A 12,798-nucleotide genomic window follows, 5' to 3' on the forward strand; every position below is an offset into this window, starting at 1 on the left:
TGAAATCTTTCTAAAACATATTAACAATAACAAAGTCAACATTGAGAGCCAACAAAACTCTTGTGTAATGTTCATATCATACTATCAAAGTTACAAGTTAGAATTCCTCCTGTTAACTGATTAAAGTAAATGCTTCTAGGGATCATACATCCGGAAGTTTGTGTATTTACTGGAATATCGGCTGTACCAAACCAAAATCTATGAATAAATTTAATAAAATGAAAATCTATCTAACTTCCTGTACCATGGTGAGTTGTCAGAATTTATTGTATTATTGAAATACATGCTGCTCTTGCCTCGGGGTCAGAATTGAATATTTATTCTAAACAATTCAGAATGTATAGTAATAAACATAGCTGTAGAAAGCACAAAAGATCTTTATTTACCAAAGTCATATTTTTCCAAATTCCTATTTCAAGCTTGCTCTGTTATTAGGTTTTTTGCATAAAACTGAATTCAGAATTTTTTCCTTTTAAATCAGGGTTCCTATTAACTGAAGTTCTGCTGTACATAACAAAGTAAAGGATACATTTCTAGGGGAGAGGGGAAATCACAACCAAAAACAAAATCAGAGGGACAAAATTATTTAATTAAGGGGAATATAGGTTAGGGGCAAGAATGAATTTTTCTCCCCAGCCATTATCAACAAGATAAAGATTTAGCAAACGAGTTACACTATGAAACCCTGAACACGGAATATAATCACAGTAGCAGTATAGGTTAATAAAAAATTAAGAGAACGCTTTTCACAAAAGGAAAAATTTAGGGACAGCTTCTAGTGACAATAATATATAAATGATTTTATTAGAACAAAAACAAATATTTGGTCTTCCAAGCTAAAAGCAGCTTAAGAGCAGATATCCTGCCCCACACATTTTGTAATTCCCCAAGCTTACTGCTCCCTACAATGACATGACATTAATTTAGCAACAAATTAACAAGAGCCATTTTTTCCCCAAAAAAGTGTAGTTCTCCAAATTATAAAAGTCAGAAATAGAGGAGTAAATAAGGGCTTAATATTTAACTCTGGAAGCAAATACATAGGTAATATACACCAAGTAAAAACATTTGTTCAATTACATTTTTAGTGTTTCTAAAATAGATTAAGATTGAATATTTAAAGAGTTTTACCACCTTAAATTCCCTTCCACTTAAGTATTATTTCACATCCTAAGTATTTTCTCATCAGATGGGTATATCTAATTCCACAAACTAACTTACAGATTTAAGTGAAGCACAATGAATATAAATAAATTCCTAATGCAGTACTTCTGAGGCTTAGTGTCTTAGTATCTAAAACCAATTCTAACACTGCCATATTAAAAAAGTCATTCACAGCTTTTTGGGAAGAATTGCTTCATCAGTAAGATAAAGGTAGTGGGCCAGGTAATTCTAAGTCTCCAACACCTCTGCACAGACCTATTTTTAGTATTTTCCTTAAGTACTTAACATATAGACATTCTGCTGCAGGTAGCATAAACATAATAACCTCCCATTAAGCGAGAAAAAATTATTCTGAGAAGTTAAATAATGTGTTATCCAAAGTCATATAGCCAATAAGTTTGAGATGGAATTTGAATTCAGCCTGACTTCCACATCAGTATACTTTACTGGATCTAGGTATGTGATAGCAAGTAAGGTATAAAGACTGGAAAGGTAGAAAGGGATTAGGTTATAAAGGACATTCATAAATGCCAAATTGCATTTTGTATTTGATCCTGGAGACAATAAAGAGGGAATAGTTTTTTGAGTAGGATGAGTAACATGGTCAAACCTGAGCTTTAGGAAAATCACTTCAGTGGCTAGAGGATGTAATGGTGAGATGAGGTAGGCTGAGCCACCAGCAGGCAAGTTCAACAGTCCAGGTGTGCGTAATGAGAACCTGTGCTAGAGTAGTGGCAAACTTCACAGAATCTCAGTGAGGAAGGAACATAAATCTAGTCAAACCTACACACGAATAATGATCCCTTCTACAATATATCCAACAAATGGTGGCTTATGGACTATTAGTGTGGGAGAAGCCATATGTCTAAAACCTTAATTTCCCTAAAAGTTATTTCTATGCATTTTTCTGGGTCATTCTTAGAGTGGTTTTGAGTTCTCCAAGTTCACCCAGCCTTCACAAAGAAGTGATGAAACTGATTGATGACATTTTTAGCAAAAATAAAGAGACCACAGACGTCTTGTGTGTCCAAAATGTCTCCAAAATCAATTCCAAAAAAGGAGATCCAAAAATATTTTGGTCAATAGCTGCATCATTGGAAGAAGTGTATAACCTTTTTTCTTTGGGGTGGGGCAATGAGGGTTAAGTGACTTTCTCAGAATCACAAAGCTAGTTAAGTGTCAAGTGTCTGGACTTGAATTCAAGTCCTCCTGCCTGAATCCAAGGCGGTGTTCCACCCACTGCACCACCAAGCTGCCCCCAAGTGTATAACTTTCTAAGGAGACCAGTAAGTACAAAACTTAATTTGGTTGTGTAAGTTTGGACATATTCGGAATTAAGTCTTGATTCAGACACTTTAGATAACATGTATACGTTTCAGTTTCAGTTAAAGAATTCCTGATTATAGAAGTTACTTCTTTTTCTAGGTTTTATCTTTTTTAAAATTGCCTTATTTTTCACTGGTGAATTTAAAAGCCATCTTAATTTCAAATTTAACAGAAAGTATGTTTAATTTTGCTGTTAATTCCACTCACAAATTTAAGTTGGAATTTTCAACTAATCCTATTCAGGAATGTTAGTTTTCATTGACTGAGGTATTATCAGTTCCATCACTGTATTCAACCTTAAACATTTAAAATCATCTTAAGTTTACCCACTTAAAGTTTATGCCAATAAACTAAATCTTAAAAACAAAACAACATTAGGGTTTTATCATTTCAGGTTTTATTTTCCAATAAGGATAAACAAACAAAATCAAATTACTAACCAAGGAAGCATGAATCATGTAATACAATTATTCAGGGGAGAAAAAAGGGGTTTCAAAATAAATGACATAATCAAGTGTTATCCTTAACTCAAAGAGTATGCAGTTAGTTGCTAATTCCCTTCCCTCCATTTTTGTTCAACATTAATGTATTTTGTGTGTGTCCCCCCCTCAAAATTGTCATCATATGGGGTATAGAAAAGGGCCAAACACATGCTGCCTTTGATCTCATGAGCAAGGCTTTAAACAAATAATCAAAATAACTAAAACTTGCATCTTTTAAGGAAATACATTTTAAAGAAAACTAAGAGATTCGATTTAACACGAAGTAAATCAACACCAGGGGGCACCACTATGCCTTTGTATATATAGTCAAGCTTCTAGCTTCCCCGGGCAAACTTTTCTGAAAATTGGTTATAAGTGTCCACAATGTTTTTAATAAGATTATAGCAGTAAATATAGAATAAGCTGGCTTCTGTGGTTATACATTAGCTAAGCAAGGATTTTCCCCCACCTGCTTTTCTATTCTAGTCTATCTTGCTCTTTTTTCTCCATCATAAGACTAGCCAGTTGGACTAACTGGTCCAGGACCATACAGCCTACCTCTTTAAGGCACAAGACTTCAAAATCTCCCATTCACGAATCTTTCTTTCTAATTAGCAATCCTCTCTGGGGGGGAAGGGAAGAGACATGAAATTTTATTTCAACCAATATTTTCTAAGTGCCTATAATGTAAGCCCAGGCAAGCTGGTCCTCTATTATTAACCAAATAATTAAGTACTTTTTCTGCTAAAACTTAATTTCATTTGGCTAAATTTGAAAGCAGAGATTAAGAAAAATGAGAATGTTCTAAAAATGATCTTCAGAAACACGAAATAAGCTCTGAGTAAGACCACCCAAAATAGTCCTTCATGTCCAAGCCAGGCACTTGAAATAACCAGTATAAAATGGTTACCTTTGAAAGGCTCAATACTACAACAGAACAATAGGTACAGATCTGTGGGCATTCAAATCAGGAAAAGGGAACAATGAAGGAGGAATAAAAAAAAAATGAGACAAAAGGAAAAAACGGACAATATGATTGTACTCAAACCCCTAATTCAAGTAATGAATCTGGTTGCTGGAAAAAAAAACACATCACATTAACAGCACAATACCAATGTAACTATCTACATACAAAGTATACAATCCCATCTCGCAAAAGTGTGGCTGCACCAGTATTAGGAAAAATACTCCATGTGGCTCGACTTTATTTTTTATTTTGAGGCAGGCTATGAAGAAAGGAAATACGTAACCCAAATACATTTTCTAACTCTTCGGTGCTTCCTAATGCACACTGGGCAAAGTAAGTAAATGTTGAAAGACACTAGATTCGTAATTGACAATATGCCAAGCTTCTGGCTGTTTCTATTCCAGGAAGAAAAATCTCAGCAATATCCAGAACTGGCAGAGACCATCCCATCATAAATTCCCAATAAAGACTACCAAAAATATGCTATTATGAAACTTGTAAAAATAAAGACTTCTGGGTGTTGGCACCTAGATCCTTATTTTTCAATTTACACTTCCACATCTAAAGCAATTCGAAACTGGAGTCTGCCTAAGTGTACTTTTCTATTCAATTTAATGTAGGATTTATACTTATGAAATACCAGGGATTTATAAACACAAAGCCAAGCAAAATAAATTCTTTAAAATGTAAGCTCCTTAAGGTTCCCCTCTCCTTTCAAAGCTCCTAGGGATAAACCTACCGACAATGAAGTTTTCGTGGAGACGTGGTAACCCCCCACCCTTCAACATTAAAAAATCCAAGGAATCGTAATAAATTTATATTTTAAGCTCCTTAAAGTTCCGTTTCTTCAGTTTCAAAGCTCTAAGGACAATCTAAAAGTTTTTGTGGAGACAAGTTTACCCCCGCAAAAGTCAATAAGAAAAACCTTAGTAATCATAGAATGTTGAGTTGGAAGGGAGCTGTCTAGTCCAACTCAAGTTAATCGCCCAAGGTCACAGCTATTCCGGTCTCAGACCATGTTATTTTACTAGTGTTAATACTTAGGGATTTTGAGATTTCTCATGTAAAAAAGAGTCCAAAACATAGCACAGACCGAATGTCCTATATTTTTTATTAAAAATAGCTAAGTCTGGCACTGGTTTTAACGCCCAGCTAAGCACCCCGGAGGGTTTTGTGTCCGGGGTCCTTCGGCGGCCTCCCAAGGCCCACGTGAAGCGGCCTCCACCCGAGACTGCAGTCAGAGGAAGCGCTTCAACGTCACATTTACCCCGCCCTTAACTGCGGGCCTCACTGCGCCGCTCCGCAAGGCCCGGACTCCATCCCCTCGTGGTCCTCACCTTGGAGGGGAGGAGCTGGCCAGGATCCGAGGGTGAAAGGAGGAGGGCAGAGGGAGGGTCTATCTACCCCTCCTTTTACTTCTCTCCCTCCTACCTTCGGAACAAAGCAAGGGAGCCACGCCGCAGCTCCGGGAGCTGCCAGGCGAGCCCCCGCCCCTCTCCCGCATTTCAGCCCCAGAATCCACCCATTCCTCCCACGTGAATCCTTAGCTCAAAGGCATCTCCCCCCACCTCGTTTAAACCGCCCCCCACCCCCATCGATCTTCCTTTTGGATGGGATACAAAAAACACAAGGCTGGGGGACCCCTCCTGGGGCTCATGCGGCAGGGGAGACCCCTACGGCCGTTACCCCTCTACCCATTTTAAGGTAATAAAAGACGGGTTCGCCTTGCCGGGGCCTCCTCCAGACCGTCCGCAGAGGGGCTTTAAAGCAAAGCCGGTCGCCGCGTGGACACCAGACGGCTGGGCTGCGCCCTCTCCGCGGCTTCCCCCGGCGACCACCCCCACTACCCCCCCCATGGCTGCCGCCGCCCCTCCCCCGGCCACCGCGGCTTCCCTCCGGCTCAGAGAGGGGGAGCAGCTGGATCACCCGGGCCCCGCCGGCCGGCGAACGGCCGCCCCGGCCCGCGCGAGCTCCTGGGCACACGTGAAGGGTAAAACAGCTCCGCGCACCGCCCGCCGCTCTGTCGCCCTCTCCCACACCACCGCTGTCTCCAGCAGCTGGGGCAGGCAGAGGGGGGAAGCCGTAGCCGGACTACCCAACATCCTCCCAGCCCCTGGGGACCCGGCCGAAGATCCCCGGTTCTGCCGCCGGCTTCCACCCCCCGCGGTCCCGGGACTCGCGGTCTCCGTAGTGGATGGGGCCGGTTCTGGGGGAGGGAATGTAAACAAATCGGGGTTTTATAGTTACCTCACACTCGAGTGCCGTGTGCATCTCCTCTCCGCTCGGTACCAAACCCCGGCTGCACCAAAGAGCGTATTCATCAAAACCAGCTGCGCTAGCTGCGTCGAGGCGGCATGCCCGCCCCACGCTCGGCTACGCTGCCGGCGTACAAAGCCCTGCTCAATCACCCGCGCAGCCGCATCCTCGTTCTCTACGCTACTGGCGTACACATTATTTCTCTGCCATTCACCTTGGGGAACGCCGATTACGTACAGTAGCCCACCGTTCACGGAGTCTTCGTTAGTAGGCGGAGCCTAATGGAAAGCCGACTCTACGCTAAGTCCGCAGCCCACGCTCCACGCTAGTTTTGTTCCATGGAAGGCACTGCCCTCGAGAGGCTGGGGGTGGCTTGTAGGGCGACTTGTAACGCATGCGTAGAATGCCCTTTGCCACTTGACAATTGTTAAGAGGTTGGAACGCTGGCAACGGCCTTTCCAGACGTCTTCCTCCTTCTGCTTTTGGAAAAACCAAAAGGAAGGTGGACGGTCGTCAGAGGGCAGATGCCTCTTCCAAAAATCTTGAAGAAAGAACAGTAATCTGTGGTTGCCAAAGTGGATGACAGGGGGTATAATGACGGATTTTGCTATTATGATAGCCACTATTTAGTCCTTTATAACTCTGCCCAGAGTATCTGAGCATTCCCCCAAATAAGGGGCCTTCACAGGCAGCATGGCACAAATGAAAGAGTTCTGGTTCTGGAGTCAAAGGTGCTGAGTTCAAATACTGGGTGGTACCTGTGTGAGTTTGGGTAACTTACTATACTTCCCAGGTGTCAGTTTCTTCAACTGTAAAATGTTAAGAGTTGGACTAGATAGTCTGTAGTTGTCAATACATGCCAGTGAGGTTTCCCCCCCTATTCAGCTTCCTCCAGGAGAAACTGAAGTCACAACCCTAGGGCCCACCAAAAACCAACGATTTTGCATTTATTATTAGGGATAAAAATGCAAAAAGTGCCAGTCCCTGTCTTTACAGGATTTATAACCTAGTTTGGGGTGGGAGTTAAAACATGCCCTTGGATAAGTAAACACAAGATATACACAAAACATTCAAAGTGAGGAGAAACTAAGATTAGGGTATCTCCTGTTCTGTAAAGTCCTCTTAAGGTTTCAGGTGTTGGAATTCAGCTTCAAAGGGAAATAGGGGTTCCAAGAGGAAAAGAAAAAGAGGGAGAAATATGGGGACAGACTGCAAAGAAGTTGAGGTGGGAAGATGGAGTGTTATGTACATAGAACAATAAATAGATGTGTTTAACTGAAGTGCTGAACTTGGAGTCAAGAAGACCTGGGTTCCAATCCAGCCTCAATCACCTAATAGTTGTATGATCTTGGGCAAGTAATTTAACTTGTCTGCCTCCATTCTTTCATCTGAAAAATTGGGATAATGATAGCACCTAACTCCTAGGAGTGTTATGAGGATCAAATGAGATATTTATAAAGCTTTGCAAACCTTAAAGTTGTTATGTAAATATTGGCTGTTATGTTCAGGAGGCTGAGGACCTAAAGGAGGAGGAGAATTGCTTAATCAATTGGGAAAGATAGGTTGACTCTAGATTATGTAGTACATTAAAAGCTAAAGAGCATTAACATTTTCTTTTAGGGGCAATGGACAACCACTGGAGTTCTGTGGGCTGAAGAGGGATATAGTCAAATCTGTGCTTAAAAATATCAGTTTATTAGCTGTGCAGGAATTAATTGTTGAGGGGTGAGATTAGATACAGGGAGACCATAAGAGGGTCTGAAATAGTGGTTGTGGTTTGAGTAGAAAAAAGAAGACAGATGCAAGAGATGGCATCCAAAATAGCCCTCCCAGTGGCCTCTGCCTAATTTCTCATGTCCTCTGTCCACCCCCTGGCTTGACTGACCCCTCTTTATTATTTCCCCCAAACCAGGCTTCTGCTCCAGCCATACTGTTCCATTTGCCTGCCCCATTGTACAATTTGTTTACTCATGTCCCCATGCCTGTGTACATACATACCCACTTGAAGCATTAGTTCTACCTCCTCTTTACCAAGTCCTTTATCACCTTCAAAAAGCTGGCTCTGGAGTCCTTTCCTCATTAACTCCTATAGACTGTGCCTTGATTTAATTATGTGTGCTACATATCTGTCCTCATCTATGTTACTTTCTCACATCTGTATGTGTTCTATATCTAGTTCTATTCCTGACTTAAGTTCTTGCTATGTCATAAGAACTTAAGACATATGTTGTGACACTTAGTAAGAGATGATTGACTTTTCAGCACACTATTTCCCATTTCATCGTTTTCCCTCTATGGTTAAATTCAACCTTTCCTCCTTATTTATTTCTGACTTTCTGTAAAATGAAGGTGTCCAACTCAATGGCCTTTAAAGGCCCTGTCAGCTCTAAATCTATGATCCTCTATGATCCTACTTCACATCAGTTTTCTTCATTCCAATTCAACAAGTTTAAAATTAAGTTCAGGAATGTGAAACTAGTTTGTACAAGGCAGTACTACATTTGAGGCAGCATAGCCTAGTTGATAGGGAGGCGATCTGAGAATCAAAAAGACCTGACTTCCAAAAAGGGCTAATAAAAAGGGGAAAGATCCATATGTACAAAATTTTTATAAGTGCTCATTATGTTGCAGCAAAGAACTTGAAACAGAAGAGCACCCTTCAGTTGTAGAATGGATGAACAAATTGTGGTACATACATATAATATTACACTGATGAAAACTGATGAAATAGGGTGATTTCAAGGAAACTTAGGAAGATTTATATACATTAATACAGAGTGAAGTAAAGTGAACTAGGAGAATAATTGATACAGTAACAACAGCATTGTAAAGTAAAACAACTCTGAAAGACTTAAGTAATCTTACTGTTGCAATGTAATGTGATGACTCCAAACTTGTGGGGTCAGTCAGCTAGTAAATCTCTAACATGAGATTTGAACCCAGGTCTCTCTAAATTCAAGTCCAGTGCCCTATCCACCATACTGCAATTTCTCCCACTAATTTATAAATTCCTTAAAGGTAGGAACAAAGTCTTATTTATCTTTATACTCACCTTATTATCTAGCTTACTACCTTGATAGTACAACTATTTTTTGAATGAATTGAGATGAGCTATCATTACTTCTGTCTTACTGATATTAAAAATGAGATACAAAGAATGACTTGCTCAAAGTCACCCAGTGAACTTTGGGCCAGTCATATATAAAAGTGAATTTATTGGAAATTAAATATTCAGAATTTATCAGTCTTCTGATATAGCTAAATGAATGAAAAAAGCCTCTATTAAGCGCTTAGTATGCACTAAGCATTGTGCTAAGTGCTAGGGATACAAACAGAAATAGTCCCTTCTGCCAAGGAGTTCCTACTCCGATAGGGGAGACAACACTGGAAAGAAAGCTTACTACAGGGCAATCAGCAAGACCCGGGGTCCTTATGTTGCATCAGTGGGTTAGATGAAAGTACCAGGGATCAGGAGGCCATAGATAGTAAGGCCTGGAAGCCCTTAGAAAGCAGTAGCAGGGCAGATGAGTTCTGGTGGTCCTCCATCTCACCCAAAGGAATCGAGTTGGTGATTGCCACCCTAAGATATGTGAGCAGTTAATAGGTCATGTAGAAACATCACTTCAGAGAAGAAATATGGTAAAAGAGACGGAGTGTGATAAGATTAAAAGACAGTGCTGGACTGGGTGTCAGGGGACCTAGACATTAACTGTATGAGCCAGGCCAGGAGTTCTTAACCATTTTTGCATCATGGCCCTCCTTTCACAATCTGGTGAAGTGCATGGACTCCTCAGGATAATGTCTACAAATGCATAAAATGTGTAAGATTACAAAGGAAACCAATTATGTCAAAATACAATTATGAAAATATTGTTCAAAAACAAGTTCACTGACCTAATATTAAGAACCTCTGATCTAGGATTCAATGAGCCTCTTCATGCCTTAGTTTCTTCATCTGTAAAAGGGCCTTAGACAAGCACAAAGATCCCTTCCAACTTTATTTCTCTTTGATTGTAATCACATGTATGATTACTTCAAATCTTCCACACATTTTGTCTCTATAGGAACTGCTTAAATTAAAATTATTTTCCATATATTTAAATTTTTCATGCTGTAAGGCTGCTTCCATATGAAGTGATATGTGAATTCAGAATCTTAAGGAATTATAAAAAACTACTTAGCATATGGAGTGGGAGTTAGCAGTAGTACAGTGACTTCATGCCTGGGTCCTTTCCTATGAAGGAGACAGGATGTGACTAAGGGAAGGCATTGTTATAGAGATCTGCTATTTTCTTAAGTACAAATGGAATTTTTAAAATATGTTTTGAAGTACAAAATAAATAATAATCATTCACAAAGAACTGAGAACATTTCATAAAAAGTTACATCAGGAGTTTCATTCTGCTCAACAGTAATATCATTCTTGTAAAAAAAATCACATAGTTTAAAAGCAATTGTTTGAATTGTTAGGCAAGTAGCAATGAGCAGAGAAATTATATTCCCTTAGAGAGAAAAACCTTATATTCACCTTCAATTTAAATTCCAAATTTAGACAGCCAAGAAAAGGTTAACCAGAACCATGACTAGGGAGGAGCCAGAAATTTAGAGTATAGCATAGATTATAGAGTATATATAGAGTATAGCATAGATACGAAGTTTAGCACCTGTGAGCAAAAACAATTAGTTGAACAAAAAAAAAACTATAGTAATAATTTGTAACATTTACATAGAGTTTACTATGTGTCAGGCACTGTGCTAACTGCTTTATGGTCATTATCTCATTTGATCCTCACAACAACCCTGGGAGGTGGGTACTATTATTATCCTCATTTTACATATGAGGAAACTGAAACAATCAGAGGGTAAATGACTTGAAGAGGATCATGCCACTAGGAAGTGTCAGAGGCCAAATATGAACACAGATCTTGACTTCAGGCCTAGTAGTCTATTCACTGTGTCACTTAAGTGCCTGCAAGAAGGCTAACAGATGGCCCAAAGATCTTCCCCAGATTGCTAGAACATCCTCATTATTTTCTTGTCTTTTGTCAAGGGCACAAAAATTGAAATTACTGCTCTAGTTTTGCCCATATATGAAGATTATAAAACAAAGGTAATGTGGCTATTGATCATGAAGATGGGTAGCTGGGGCTTTTCAGGTTTTGTGGGGATTCTTTAGAACAACTCACTTCTCAATTGTGAAAACACTATAAAAAATATCCCCAGTTCTGGTATGAGTGACTATGCCTGTACCTAACAGAAACAAGGTCCATGCTTCTGGGAAAGGGTTTATAAAAGCAATCAACGATTGGTGTTTATACCTCTCTGGTATTTATTACTTGTAATCTGATTGTTTACATCTTTTTCTCTTTCTTTATTGTTACGACACTGCATATAAAAAAACACACAGAAAAACTAAACAATGTGGAAGAGACAGTCAGATGTAGGGGGAAAGATATAGAGTTTGGAGTCAGAAGAGCTGAATTCAAATTCTGTTATGACACTTGTGACCTGTGTTACCTTGTACAAGTCAGTTTCCTCCACTATGAAATGAACAAGTTAAATTAGATAAAGTTTGACCCATCTGAAGATCCTTCCAACTCCAAATCGATGGTTATATCAACAGATAAAGTAGGCAAATATCTATGAGGGGCATTTTGGAGCATTGAAATTTCATATTGAATTTAATTACAGACTTGAGTTTAAATCCCAGCTGTCACTTACTACCTGTATAAGTCTTGGCAAGTAATCCACTGAACCTGTTGGGGCCTCAGTGTCATCATCTATAACAGAAAGAGGTTGGACTAGATGGCCTTTAAGGATCCTTTTATATGTAGAATTATGACCTTATGGCCTGCCATGGTAATGCCTAAAATGCTACAATTAGGCTTTCCTTCTGCTTAAATTCAAGAGGGCCTTGATAGACTCTGGTGCCTCTACTTGACCTACTGAATCAAACATAAATTATGCCTGGCTGTCCTCCAAAATCTGGCTCCAACTTGCCTTCTCTTACCCTGTTCCTTTCATTCTTTGATTTCTGCTCCTCTGAATTCTCCATTTTAGCCAAACTGGTTCTGCTCACTTCACTCTTCATCAGTTCATACAAGTCTTCCCAGGTTTCTCTGAAAGCTTCTTTCATCATTCCCCGTGACAAAATAATTTTCTAATACTTTCATATCCCATATTTTGTTCAGCTATATCCCAATTAATTTGCACCACCTTGTTTCCAGTTTTTTGCTATATCAAAGAGGACAACCAAAAGTACCTCTAAAAACACTTTTGTATACGAGTCCTTCATCTCTCTTGGACTCAGTTTCCCTGCATGTTGTGAATCAGTAGAATGACTTCCAGCCAGATCTCAGAAGCCCCCTAAATTAGGCCAATCTTTTACAATCAATAGCTCATCAAAACGTTTTTCAGTAGTTAATTGCTATTCCTAACCCATTCAAAAGTAATCATCTTCCTGAGGTAGGACATTCATAGCCACACAAGGTAAATGAGGGATACAAGGAAGAAGGGAAGGGAAGGGTCAGGAAGAATTAACTAAGGGCAATAAAGACAGATGTCTTAAAAACTCATAATTTTGCTTCCTTCCAACCCCCTCAC

At 39.8% G+C, this 12,798-nt stretch overlaps 1 protein-coding gene across 2 annotated transcripts in view; it reads right to left on the reverse strand.

Moving 5' to 3' along the window:
* Window positions 1–12,798, reverse strand: part of SLC39A10 (solute carrier family 39 member 10) — a 154,209-nt gene that overhangs the window by 50,004 nt on the left and 91,407 nt on the right. Inside the window, exon 1 of one of the 2 annotated variants that reach the window (XM_043992177.1) lies at window positions 6,187–6,516. The exons of the other annotated variant lie outside the window; for it this stretch is intronic. The gene's annotated coding sequence lies outside the window, so the exon portion shown is untranslated. Of the gene's footprint in view, window positions 1–6,186; window positions 6,517–12,798 lie in introns of those variants that run through there. 2 annotated transcript variants of the gene reach the window in all.

Source organism: Dromiciops gliroides, chromosome 3, assembly GCF_019393635.1.
Source record: "Dromiciops gliroides isolate mDroGli1 chromosome 3, mDroGli1.pri, whole genome shotgun sequence".
NCBI lineage: Eukaryota > Metazoa > Chordata > Mammalia > Microbiotheria > Microbiotheriidae > Dromiciops > Dromiciops gliroides.